The sequence below is a fragment of the Coregonus clupeaformis genome, chromosome 40 (assembly GCF_020615455.1).
Source record: "Coregonus clupeaformis isolate EN_2021a chromosome 40, ASM2061545v1, whole genome shotgun sequence".
NCBI lineage: Eukaryota > Metazoa > Chordata > Actinopteri > Salmoniformes > Salmonidae > Coregonus > Coregonus clupeaformis.
The window spans coordinates 34933163-34947855 of NC_059231.1; the positions used below are offsets into that span (position 1 = coordinate 34933163).

Sequence of the window (14693 nt, forward strand, 5' to 3'; positions counted from 1 at the left end):
TCTGAACTTTTCTATTCTCATAGATTCTAAATATTGTAAATTAAATAAACATTTTTGCTAAGAGTATTATTATATTATTGATCAATTGACTATGACTGTTTAAATCACCCAGCAGTGCTATTTGCAGAGTTAGCTCCAGGTAAATGTTGCAATTCTTCAGCCATTCCTGAACCTGCGATGGAAAACAACCTACAGTGCCTTCGGAAAGTATTCAGACCCCTTGACTTTTTCCATATTTTGTTTGGTTACAGCCTAATTCTAAAATTGATTAAATTGTCTTTTCCCCTCATCAATCTACACACAATACCCCAAAATGACAAAGCAAAAACAGTTTACTTTTTATTTTATTTTATCAAAAGTATTAAAAATAAAAAATGGAAAAATCACATTTACATAAGTATTCAGACCCTTTACTCAGTACTTTGTTGAAGCACCTTTGGCAGCGATTACAGCCTCAAGTCTTTGGTATGACGCTACAAGCTTGGCACACCTGTACTTGGGGAGTTTCTCCCATTCTTCTCTGCAGATCCTGTCAAGCTCTGTCAGGTTGGATGGGGAGCATTGCTGCACAGCTATTTTCAGGTCTCTCCAGAGATGTTCGACAGGGTTCAAGTCCGGGCTCTGCCTTGGCCACTCAAGGACATTCATAGACTTGTCCCGAAGCCACTCCTGCATGGTCTTGGCTGTGTGCTTAGGGTCATTGTCCTGTTAGAAGGTGAACCTTCGCCCCAGTCTGAGGTCCTGAGCGCTCTGGAGCAGGTTTTCATCAAGGATCTCATTGTACTTTGCGCCATTCATCTTTGCCTTGATCCTGACTAGTCTCCCAGTCCCTGCCGCTGAAAAACATCCCCACAGAATGATGCTGCCACCACCATGCTTCACCGTAGGGATGGTGGTAGGTTTACTCCATTCAGGCCAAAGAGTTCAATCTTGGTTCCATCAGACCAGATAATCCTGTTTCTCATGGTCTGAGAGTCTTTAGGTGCCTTTTGGCAAACTCCAAGCGGGCTGTCATGTGCCTTTTTCTGAGGAGTGGCTTCTGTCTGGCCACTCTACCATAAAGGCCTGATTGGTGGAGTGCTGCAGAGATGGTTGTCCTTCTGGAAGGTTCCCCCATCCCACACAGGAACTCTAGAGCTCTGTCAGAGTGACCATCAGGTTCTTGGTCACCTCCCTGACCAAGGGCCTTCTCCACCGATTGCTCAGTTTGGCCGGGCGGCCAGCTCTAGGAAGAGTCTTGGTGGTTCCAAACTTCTTCCATTTAAGAATGATGGAGGCCACTGTGTTCTTGGGGACCTTCAATGCTGTAGACATTTTTTGGTACCCTTCCCCAGATATATGCGTCGACACAATCCTGTCTCGGCATTCTACGGACAATTCCTTCAACTTCATGGCTTGGTTTTTGCTCTGACATGCACCTATAGACAGGTGTGTGTGTGCCTTTCCAAATCATGTCCATTCAATTGCATTTACCACAGGTGGACTCCAATCAAGTTGGGGAAACATCTCAAGGATGATCAATGGAAACAGGATGCACCTGAGCTCAATTTCGAGTCTCATAGCAAAGGGTCTGAATACTTATGTAAATAAGGTATTTCCGTTTTTTATTTATAATACATTTTTCACAAAAAAAATAATAACTTGTTTTCGCTTTGTCATTATGGGGTATTGTGTGTAGATTGCTGAGGATGATTTTTTATTTAATCCATTTTAGAATAAGGCTGTAACGTAACAAAATGTTGAAAAGGGGAAGGGGTCTGAATACTTTCCGAATGCACTGTATATAAATTCCAGTCGTACTTTATCAAAAGCCTTTTCAAAGTCAGCTATGAATACCAGGCCTTGTTCCCCAGATTTTTCATAGTGTTCTATTGTTTCCAGTACTTATCTCCAATGTATCGTCCATGTAAAAAACCTGTCTGATTAGGATGAATAATATCCCACAATAACTTTTTAATTCTATGCGCTATGCATTTTGCTAGAATTTTTGCATCACAACACTGATGTGTAAGGGGCCTCCAATCTTTATATTTACCACTTGGGTCCTGTTTCAGTAATAATGAAATCAGACCTTGTTGTTGAGTCTCTGATAATGTACAATATTTGAGTCAATACTTTGTATTTTTTGGGTAAGTCTAAGAGCTTTGCACACCTGGATTGTACAATATTTGCCCATTATTATTTTTTTAATTCTTCAAGCTCTAGACAGCGTTTTCAAGTCTTGCCATTTATTTTCTGTAAAAACTGTAGCTAGGGCACTCAGGAAGATTCAATGTTGTCTTGGTAAGGAACTCCAGTGTAGATTTGGCCTTGTGTTTTAGGTTATTGTCCTGCTGAAAGCTGAATTCATCTCCCAGTGTTTGTTGTAAAGCAGACTGAGGCAAGTTTTCCTCTAGGATTTTGCTTGTGCTAAGCTCTATTCAGTTTCTTTTTAAAATCACCATTGGCCTCATGGTGAAATCCTTGACAGTTTCCTTTCCCTTTGGCAACTGAGTTAGGAAGGACGCCTGCATATTTGTAGTGACTGGGTAATTAATAACTTAACCACACTCAAAGGGATATTCAGTGTCTGCTTTTATTATCTTTACTCATCTACCAATCGGTGCACTTCTTTGCGAGGCATTGAAAAACCTCCCTGGTCTTTGTGGTTCAATCTGTAATTGAAATTCACTGCTCGATTGATGGACCTTACATCTAATTGTATGTGTGGGATACAGAGATGGGTAGTCGTTCAAAAATAATGTTAACCACTATTAATGTACACGGAATGAGTCCATGCAACATATTATTTGTATTTGTATTTATTATGGATCCCCATTAGCTGCTGCCTGGGGTCCAGCAAAATTAAGGCAGTTATATATGTTTTTAACATTACAGAATTCACAACTCCACTACTCCACTACCACATATCTACAACACAAAATCCATGTGTACCTGTGTATAGTGCGTATGTTATCATGTGTGTATGCATGTGTCTGTGCCTATGTTTGTGTTGCTTCACAGTCCCGCTGTTCCATAAGGTGTATTTTTATCTGTTTTTATAAATCTGATTTGTTAAGCACATTTTTACTCCTGAACTTATTTAGGCTTGCCATAACAAAGGGGTTGAATACTTATTGACTCAAGACATTTCAGCTTTACATTTTTTATTAATTTCTAAAAAGTATCAGTGACACCAAATCTCAATTTAATCTATTTTAAGTTCAGGCTGTAACACAACAAAATGTGGAAAAAGTAAAGGGGAGTGAATACTTTCTGAAGGCACTGTATTTATTTATTTATTTTTAAATTTTTTGGGGGGGTAGATCAGCTTAATATTGCAGATAGATTGTAACTTCCATCAATGTAATTGTCTGCATCACTTCCAATCCCCCATGTTCTTTATATATATATTCCCCTTTATTACTTTACAACCCCGCCACCCTTTCCCTACTTGGGGTAAACTAGTGAACAAAAATGCTTAGGCCTCTACTTCCAGCTTATACTTACTATCTACATTTTATGGGCACAGTCAATTTTACAATAATTATATATATATATATATATATATATATATATTTTTTTCCTGAACTTCTTCTACTCTCAACCTCTCCAATCATTTTCATGATGTCCATCCAGTTTGCTTCTATATGCCATATCTTTCTAACTGTGCTCTTTCCCAAAAGCTCCCAACATACAACCTACATACTTATTATGGACACAGTATGCTTACATTATTAGTTATCTTGTTATTATTTTATTGTTAGTTGTTATTAGTCCCATCCTTCAGCTCCATTCAACACCTTCCATCTATCTCTTAACACCATCCATTTAGGATTTATATTTGAAGGCTCTGTATTTAGCAATGAATCCGCCGATAGGAACATCGCTGAATCCGTCCAATGGCTCTATCAAGCAAGGACAACCATATCTACACAAAAAAAACACAACTATAGTGTGATCGGTATAAAATAGAGACTCCGCGAAATGCCACAAAGCATGACTACAATTAATTTGAGATCTCGCGCAAAACCCTCTTCGTTGCCACTTATTTGTGAAACACATCTCACTGACCTAGAAATCCCTCGGACATGATGAAAACAAACCCATGATCCCCCAGGGTGAAATCCCCCTTCAACCGTCTCTAAACCGTTAGCTACAGCTCCGAGGATTGCGGGTTCAATCCCAGTGTGAGGCCCTCGTTTGTATTTTTTCTGTTTTAACCCTATCCCAAACCTTAACCCTTACCTTAACCAGTCGGAATGAATGCCTTAACTTAACGGTTGAGTTTTGACTTTTATGGACAAAGTGAGATGTTGTTGGTTTAGATAGATCAGGCATGCTGCTGGGATGTGTGTGTCGTTCATGCATGCATTTGTCTGTGCATGCGTCTAATCAAATAAAATAAAAATGTATTTGCCACATGCGCCGAATACAACAGGTGTAGACATTACAGTGAAATGGTTACTTACAAGCCCTTAACCAACAACGCAGTTTTTTTTAAGAAAAAAAAAAGTGTTAAGTAAAACAATAAAAGCAATTAACTAAGGAGCAGCAGTAAAATAAAATAACAGTAGGGAGGTTATATACAGGGGGGTACCGGTACAGAGTCAATGTGTGGGGGGCTCCGGCTAGTCGAGGTAATTGAGGTAATGTGGGTAGAGTTAAAGTGACTACGCACTCCATTCACTAAATAATGTCCTTGGGAAGGCAGAGTGGTTATAATGAGAGTGAGACAGTGTTTCTCCTTCGTCTCTGTAGTATACCCTGAGCCCTGGGCCTTGCACAAGATTAGAGGAGAGGAAGGTAGACAGAACGGAGAGATGTGGGCTGGGCAGAGCCTGTCTATTTAAATATGCTGTGTAGCTCAGTTGGTAGAGCATGGTGCTTGCAACGCCAGGGTTGTGAGTTCGATTCCCACGTGGGGCCAGTATGAAAAAAAATATTTGTATGCTCTCACTAACTGTAAGTCGCTCTGGATAAGAGCGTCTGCTAAATGACTATGATGTTATGAGGGTACAGTATATTACCATTACCACATTGAGCTGATTCAGGAAGGTTAGATGAGGAGAGGGAACCTGTTCAGTATCACTCTCCAATGTACTGGTATTTTTTACAGCTATTGCTCTGGATGGTACATTTTCTCTATGGGCCACATTAAATGTACAGTATTGTTATTATAAGTCATAGTCCCGTGTAGCTCAGTTGGTAGAGTATGGCACTTGCAACGCCTGTGTTGTGGGTTCGATTCCCACGGGGGACCAGTATGAAAATGTATGCACTCACTAACTGTAAATCGCTCTGGATAAGAGCGTCTGCTAAAATGACTAAAAAGTCAACATGATCTGCCCTCTTACATTCCATTCCAGTGTAGTCACAGGAATAGAATGAGATTCTATTTATTTCTATTCCATCTTCGGTAGTGTGTACTACTGCAATGTTGTTTGTGTCCCACAGTCACAGTAGTAAACTAGCCTTCATATCAACCTCCCAGTCACTCAGTCACTAACCATGTTTCCTCCACAGTTTTTATTCTAGTAAAGTCATGGCGTATATGAAAAAATCACAACGTGTGATGTCGGTACAATTTTATAAATGTCGACAGACAATTTGTTCGTTCGACATGGTGTGATCTTTTTTTGTGCGTAAAATGAATAATGCAATGAATTGCGCAATTGTTGATAGAATAACCATAATCATGTCGAGGTAAATTTGCAGTCACGCGATATTATGTGGTGTGGTCCTCCCACTGCGAATTGAAAAAGCATGCACAGTTTAGGCTACAGGGTGGTGAAAGTGCACAGTGATGAGCTTGATGCTCCTTTCCAATAAATATCAAGGGTCTTAATTTGTATGCTAGTGACATGATGATCGATGCTTCACTGCCATTAACAAACACAATTACCTTGCTCTTATCCTTCTCATCATATGACCTCATCTGTCCAGTGTCCACTTTTGTCTATGGAGCATGTGCGAAAACCAGATTGGGCAAGTTTGCCATTTATCGCAAATGTTTGTGTGACAAAGCTATCGGTAGAGTGGACAATGCAATACAATGGAAACACAGCCATAAGCGACATAAGCGGTCACTTAGGGCCTCCAGCCGCTAGGGGGTCGCCGACGACAGTTTTTTGGAAGTCAATCGAGGTCTCAATATATTGTTGAGAGTTAGAATAGTAGAATACACATGGTGCAATTGAAATGTGGTTGTGCATCAGCACTTTTTATCTTATGTCAGTCACTGACAGTCACTCAATTAGCCATGTCAGCAAACAATTTTTAGATTGGTAAATAATTCAAACTTATAGTAATCATGGCCGAATACTGACCAAGCACACAGGGCATGTGCCCAGGTGCTCTGACCTCCAGGGTGCCCACATTGATTTTGTTAGTCTCACTCAGATATCATTAACAAGGCATAAGTCTTGGCAAAATGTGTAGAATTGCAGGAAATGAGCTGTAAAACTGCAAAAATGTTCTCTCTGCTCCATGGCAAAATTAGTAGAAATAAAATTGCTAAACTGCTTAAAAACTGCAACATTTTCTCTACTCCACATGGCAAAATGTGTAGAACTGCAGGAAATTCACTTTAAAACTGAAATGTTTAAACATTAAAATGTTTTACCTGCGATTTGGGGTATTATCAACAATAAAATACTTTGAAAGCAATATACTGCAGCATACAAACTCCAATCCCCTCAATTCATTTTATCCATTCATTCATTCATTTATTAGGATTATGATAGCATTTACTTTTTTACAGTATAATACAGTCAATTCTACGGTATTGTAATGTGTGTCATTACACAGTAAGTTTGAGTGTATTTAGATTACAATAACTGCAATATGAAATACGGTAACTTCCGTGCTAATGAGCTGCCTGGAAATTACTGTCAAATTCACGGCAACCCCTTTACAGTGTGTGTATGTGAAATTAGAGGAAGGGTCATGATTAAACTTGCTGACTGTGGCTCTGAAGAACCAGAATGGCTCCCTGGCCTGTTATAAAGCAGAGAAGGAAAAACTACATGAGCTGTAGCAGAATTGAAAGATCTCTCTGAGGTCTCCATCTGCTTCCCTCGTTCTCAGGTGATTTTTACTGTGCTTTCTTTCTTTCTCTCTCTCCGTCTCTTTCTCCTTTTTCTCTTTATTCATCTATCACGCTCCATCTCTTTTGCTTTCTCTCTCCACCTCTCTCTCCCTCTCTCCTCCCTTCAGACACAGGTCTACTGAGAACCATAAAATACAGTGTGTGCAGTGTGTGTAATGCTCAGCGCTATAAACCATGAAATAAAAACCCATTATTGTCTCCTCTTTCCACACAGGCGTATAAAACCATAGAAGACGAGGACCTGAGGTTCCCCCTGGTCTACGGCGAAGGGAAAAAGGTTGTGTGTGTGTGTGCGCGTGTGTGTCTCTTGCTTGCATGCGAGAGAGTGTGTGTGCATGTCTGTGTTTAAATGTGGATTACATTTACATTTACATTTACGTCATTTAGCAGACGCTCTTATCCAGAGCGACTTACAAATTGGTGCATTCACCTTATAGCCAGTGGGATAACTACTTTACAAAGTTTTTTTTATTTTTTTTTGGGGGGGTGGGGGTGGGGTAAGGGGGGGGTAGAAGGATTACTTTATCCTATCCCAGGTATTCCTTAAAGAGGTGGGGTTTCAAATGTCTCCGGAAGGTGGTGAGTGACTCCGCTGTCCTGGCGTCGTGAGGGAGCTTGTTCCACCATTGGGGTGCCAGAGCAGCGAACAGTTTTGACTGGGCTGAGCGGGAACTGTGCTTCCGCAGAGGTAGGGGAGCCAGCAGGCCAGAGGTGGATGAACGCAATGCCCTCGTTTGGGTGTAGGGACTGATCAGAGCCTGAAGGTACGGAGGTGCCGTTCCCCTCACAGCTCCATAGGCAATCACCATGGTCTTGTAGCAGATGCGAGCTTCAACTGGAAGCCAGTGGAGTGTGCGGAGGAGCGGGGTGACGTGAGAGAACTTGGGAAGGGTGAACACCAGACGGGCTGCGGCATTCTGGATGAGTTGTAGGGGTTTAATGGCACAGGCAGGGAGCCCAGCCAACAGCGAGTTGCAGTAATCCAGACGGGAGATGACAAGTGCCTGGATTAGGACCTGTGCCGCTTCCTGTGTAAGGCAGGATCGGTTCACCACCTTGATGTTAGCGGAGAACGACAGGGTGTTGTCCAGGGTCACGCCAAGGCTCTTCGCACTCTGGGAGGAGGACACAACGGAGTTGTCAACCGTGATGCCGAGATCATGGAACGGGCAGTCCTTCCCCGGGAGGAAGAGCAGCTCCGTCTTGCCAAGGTTCAGCTTGAGGTGGTGATCCGTCATCCACACTGATATGTCTGTCAGACATGCAGAGATGCGATTCGACACCTGGTTATCAGAAGGGGGAAAGGAGAAGATTAGTTGTGTGTCGTCTGCGTAGCAATGATAGGAGAGGCCATGTGAGGATATGACAGAGCCAAGTGACTTGGTGTATAGCGAGAATAGGAGAGGGCCTAGAACTGAGCCCTGGGGGACACCAGTGGTGAGAGAACGCGGTGCGGAGACAGCTTCTCGCCACGCCACTTGGTAGGAGCGACCGGTCAGGTAGGACGCAATCCAAGAGTGAGCCGCGCCGGAGATGCCCAGCTCGGAGAGGGTGGAGAGGAGGATCTGATGGTTCACAGTATCAAAGGCAGCAGACAGGTCTAGAAGGACAAGAGCAGAGGAGAGAGAGTTAGCTTTAGCAGTGCGGAGAGCCTCCGTGACACAGAGAAGAGCAGTCTCAGTTGAATGACCAGTCTTGAAACCTGACTGGTTTGGATCAAGAAGGTAATTCTGAGAGAGATAGCAAGAGAATGTGAACAGAATTTATAACAGACATATAACATAGTTTATTAAACAGTAAAAACTGGTTTATATCTGAGTTTAATAGTACATTAACTGGTGTCTTTACGACTCTTCCTCAGGCCAGAGTGATGGCCACCATAGGAGTGACCAGAGGCCTTGGTGACCATGATCTTAAAGTCCACGACTCCAACATCTACATCAAGCCTTTCCTGTCCTGCTGTCCAGAGGTAAATCTAATTCTGGCTACTGCATGTACCATCCTGGAACCATTCTACCCACAGATACACACACACACACACACACACACACACACACACACACACACACACACACACACACACCATTGTATATCCAGCTCATGTCTTGTGCACACATTTAGCTCAGTTTATGATCCAAGTAGCTAGGCGTACGTTACCCTAGACAGAGTGAAAGTGTTGTTTTTTTCAGTGGATTGGCTAACTGGGTTTGTAACAGCGAGTAAAGACAAAAGTTATCAGACTGGTAAATGTTTCAAGTAAGGAAGGAAGGAAAGAGCAATGCATAATGTACTTTTGCCCACCTGACTCTGGTAGTTTCACAGCTCTTTCATCTCACTCATAGTCCACCCGTTGAGTCTGTCTCGTTCAGTCTTACAATGTGCAGCTCTTTTGATATTTAATTCATTATACAGGCAGTTCAGCCAGGGTTCATCTGGCTGCCTCAACAAGTTTAACTTCCTGTTCTTTTTCATCGAGGACACTTTCTCTATCGCTCACTCGCTCTCTCACACTCTCTCTCTCTTTTTCTCTCACTCTTGCTCTCTCTTGCTCACTCTCTCTCACCCTCTCTTCCCCACCCCCACGTCTTTCCTACTTTCTCTGCTGTAAATGTATGAACGTATACTTTTAATCTAATGGCCTCCGACCGCAAGGCACTACAGAGGGTAGTGCGTATGGCCCAGTACATCACTGGGGCCAAGCTTCCTGCCATCCAGGACCTCTATACCAGGCGGTGTCAGAGGAAGGCCCTCAAAATTGTCAAAGACTCCAGCCACCCTAGTCATAGACTGTTCTCTCTGCTACCGCACGGCAAGCGGTACCGGAGTGCCAAGTCTAGGTCCAAAATACTTCTCAACAGCTTCTACCCCCAAGCCATAAGACCCCGGAACAGCTAATCATGGCTACCCGGACTATTTGCACTGCCCCCCCACCCCATCTTTTTACGCTGCTGCTACTCTGTTAATTATTTATGCATAGTCACTTTAACTCTACCCACATGTACATATTACTTCAACTACCTCAACTAGCCGGTGCCCCCGCACATTGACTCTGCACCGGTACCCCCCTGTATATATAGCCTCCCTACTGTTATTTTATTTTACTTCTGCTCTTTTTTTCTCAACACTTTTTTGTTGTTGTTTTATTTTACTTTTTAATTTAAAATAAATGCACTGTTGGTTAAGGGCTGTAAGTAAGCATTTCACTGTAATGTCTGCACCTGTTGTATTCGGCGCATGTGGCCAATACCAATTTGATTTGATTTGATTAGTGTACAGTACTGTATGATGGAATATGAATGAGGCCCTTAGATGTCGTGTTAATTATGGGGCCATTATTATACAGTGTTATCGTCTGTAGATCAAAGGCAGAGAGAATGGCTTTAGGGTCTACAGTAGCCTGCTCCCACACTGTTGTGGTGGTATGACGATAGAAGAGCTAAAGCACACACACTATGGGATCAGGCTGGGTGTACAGTACCACAGTTCCTCTGTCATGGTTAAACCAAGGTTGTCTGATAGTGCTATCAGACTCACAGAGATCCTATTCAATTATATATGTAATTCTATGAGGCAGACTAGTGTGCGCACATCCAAAGAAATCTCCCAGATGCTGGATTACGATACTCATATGATGTGATCCAGCATATGGATTACTCCTTTGGTTTGTAAATCCTAACCTGACTTCCAGGTATTCCAGAGATTACAGCTGTATTCTGATCTGATTTTAATTAGCACCAGTACTAAATTGGGACAAATGGAGGAGCTGGGAGGAGGTGTATGATAAAGGTTACTGGGAGGAGGTGTATGATAAAGGTTACTGGGAGGAGGTGTATGATAAAGAGTACTGGGAGGAGGTGTATGATAAAGATTACTGGGAGGAGGTGTATGATAAAGATTACTGGGAGGTGGTGTATGATAAAAGTTACTGGGAAGAGGTGTATAATAAAGGTTACTGGGAGGAGGTGTAGGATAAAGGTTACTGGGAGTAGGTATCTGATAAAGATTACTAAAAGGAGATGTATGATAAAGTTATTGGGAGGAGGTGTGTGATAAAGATTACTGGTAGTGATTAATGAACCACTGTCATGACATTTAGCGCTGCAAGAGGTTTTGCTATGGTGTACCCTCCTGAATAAGACCCTGTTGTTGTTTGTTACAGGTGAAGGTGTACAATAGGGTTCCCCAACTGGCAGTGGTTTTATTTGGCCCCTGTTGTGTCGAGTAAACGTTGCTAATTATGCTGTGATACCAAGGAGAACCGCTGACGCTGTATTTTCATCATAAAGGTTTATTCATAACAAAGGGTTACAGCGTCGATTTACAGATACCTGCAGTTATCTGGAGAATAATCGCCCCATCTCAAATATGATTATTCTGTCTTCCTTTGTCCTAACTGTGGTATATATCCTATGTAATCTGATATGGGTGGTTCTTCCAACCAACCAATCCCAGTTTCCACACAACAGACTTCCTCTGTTCTATGGTGTGTCCCCCTAAAACTGCTCCCCAGATGCTCCCTCTAAGCTGAATAAACCTCCTCTCAGGTTCCATTTGAAAACGTTAGCAAAGTCATAATTCCTCAGATACTACACCCCCCAAGTATTTATTCTGTCCAATTTTTATTGTTGGACATAAGAGTGTAAAAACCCCAGGAAATCAGCTCCAAGTGATTTTAATTTGGGAAATCTGTTCCCAAGTGTTCCCATGCGTAATAGAGATACACGTGATCGTATTGAAATTTAAGCAAGGTTTGAAATGATTATGTTTTTATCAAATATTATACCTGTTTGGGCTTCTTGCGGTCAATTTGCAGTCGGCCCGTGGCTGAATCTAGTTGATGATCCCTGGTGTACAACCTGACTCAGTACAAGCGTGATGCTAACTCAGTCTGCTGTTGCTGTTGTTGTTGTGCACAACCTGACCCATTGTTGTTATTCTTTCTAGGTGACGGTGTACAACCTAAACCAGTACGAGCACGGTGCTGACGACGTCCTGGTGATGGGAACAGATGCCCTCTGGGACGTCCTGTCCAGCAAGGAAGTCAACAAATCAGTCTCCACCTTCCTGGCCAACTGTGACCCTGACGACTTACACATGTAGGTGTGTGTCTGTGTGCAAGTGGACCTGCGTGTGTGTAAAAGTTAATTTTTCACTAGTTTTCCATGACATCCTTCTGACATTCTATTATGTAATTTTGTAAATTGAGTGAACATCCAACATCTTACAAACAAGGCAAATACAACTATTGACGGTGGACCATTTTTGCCATAACACCCCTCTACTTCATGTCTGTGACCAGATACACGTTGGCTGCTCATGATCTGGTGATGAGAGCACGGGGAGTACTGAAGGACCGAGGCTGGCGGATCACTAATGAACGGCTGGGATCTGGAGATGACATCTCCTGTTACATCATCCCTCTGATGTACGGAAACCGCCAGCCCTAGAACCACCTACAGGCCTTGAATGGAGCAGACTCTATGGCAGGCTCCCTCCTTAACCAACAGTACTGTACCCCTCTCTTTTTGAAACTCTCTCTCTCTCATCCCGCTACTCAGTGCTGTACTGTAAGTGATATTCAAGAAACTAATCCTACAAGATGTTACAATGTTCCCTTCTTCCCTAAATGTGTATGAGCTTAAGATTCTGTGGTATGTGACCTGAGATCCCAGTCATGTGATGCTGGACTGTGCTAACCTGTGAAGCTTTGTTTCCTGCTTTGCCACAGTGTGGCATCAGAGGAGTCACTTCCTGAAGTACAGTATTTCTTCAAGACCTACCAAGGTTCAGTACAGACAGGTGTTTGTCTGGCAGAAAATGGTTTCTACTAAAAGTATTATGTATGTAGTTTTCTAAAACATCTCACTCATCTCAACTGGAAAGGGAGGCTGAATTTAGTGAAGATCACATTTTTTGACTTGTTGATGTAGCCTATGTAATGAAGATAGATAATGGTGAGGGATACAGAATCTGACTGAGCAAGGGGCAATTGTTTACTATGGTACAGTTTCTGTTTTTGTATGACTTGATCTTGTTTTTCTCATTGGTGTAAAAACGGTCATAGAACTCTTACCTTATTGTTTTTTTGAATGACAATCGTACAATGTATTCATAGACCAAGACCCAAGTTCTGTTACAAATCTTATGATGTAGCTGTATATTTCTTTATCTGTTCATCACCCTGTTAGAGCATTATTTTAGGCTGATGATGGTCAAGATGTTTATTTGCATGTAATGCTGCTTGCTTTGGGAAAGAGATGGAGATAGAGATAGGGATAGTAGTTCAGACTGAACCCAAAGAAAAGAGATCTCTTCGCTGAAGGATGTTTTTAGGTTTCCACTCCATGGATTATTAAGTATGTTGGCCTACACCATTGCCACTTCAGTATGTGCCATTCTATGCGTATTTTACTTTTCAATACTGTACGAGATGATTTATTTATACAGACTGATGCATTGTCACACTTGATCCTTCATATCAGTGGCAGTAATCCACATAATTGTCATACTGCACAATTTTTTTTATTATTTTCATACATACCATGATAAAACATATTAATTGATGTAAACATACTATATAATTTCCTACATGTTACATTACATATTTGGTGACATTGTCACCCTTGATGTTGTAGTGTATTAGGATTATGTCTTTGTTAATGTTTTTCATGTGGAACTGAAAGGATGTTGATTTTAGTTCAAAAATAGCCATTTGTAGGGTGACGCCCCAGGGGAGACAGGTGATTGGACAGCAGAGGGAGCAACCCATATTTTTGCATTGTTTATAAGTATATGCTGGAGGCAGAGGGGGTTAGAACAGACAGATTAATTTGGGACACTGTTTCTCCAGACACTGCAGGTCTGTAAAGCTCATGCTGAAATCTTGTGATATGAATTAACCTTATGATCAAAGTTCAGTATGAGCGGACTCTTTGTTTGACAGCAATAGGTACCAGCATCGACGCGATAGACTACAAATGGAGGCTCCGCTGAGATTGGCCTGCATCTTTCCTTTGTTTCATTCATGAGCAGCGAGGTGACTACCGCTCAAGCCGGCTATAAGGTGAGATTCCTCACAAATTATTGGGCGTTAGTTGTTTGGCTGGCTATGGATGTGCGCTGGTGAAGGTGTACCATGTAAATTACTTGGGTTTGTGCTGATGTGGTGTTATTGCGGTCGACTAAGGGTCTGTCTTAATTATTCTAAAATTTTAGAGCAATCGATGGTAGTGAATGAGGCAGATATTGAGGGCAGATATTGAGGCAGATATACAAGGCAGATATACGTATACAAAATTAGGGCATTGCAATCTGTAAAGACCCCAGGGGGGCGACCTCATGGTGGGCCATAAATCCTCATAACGTATTAGGTGTTGTTAGGTCAGTCTATGACTGGAGTTATGGAATTTATTTGATTGTGGTTACTGCTCATCTTCTGTCCGACGGGATAGCTGGTTGGGAGAACCTCTCTGTGGATATCCATTGAACTCACGGCATCATAAACGGTAGAGAATAGGACAAAGAAAAGGGCAATGCAGGTTCTTGTTACATGTTGCACGCCACATGATAAATGCTAATGCTAATGCTAAATGCTGATTGTGTT

The 14693-nt window shown here is 42.1% G+C and overlaps 1 pseudogene; it reads left to right on the top strand.

The window, feature by feature from the left end:
* Positions 1-12552, top strand: part of LOC121555115 — a 41031-nt pseudogene extending 28479 nt beyond the window's left edge.
* Positions 12553-14693: the final 2141 nt, after the last annotated feature.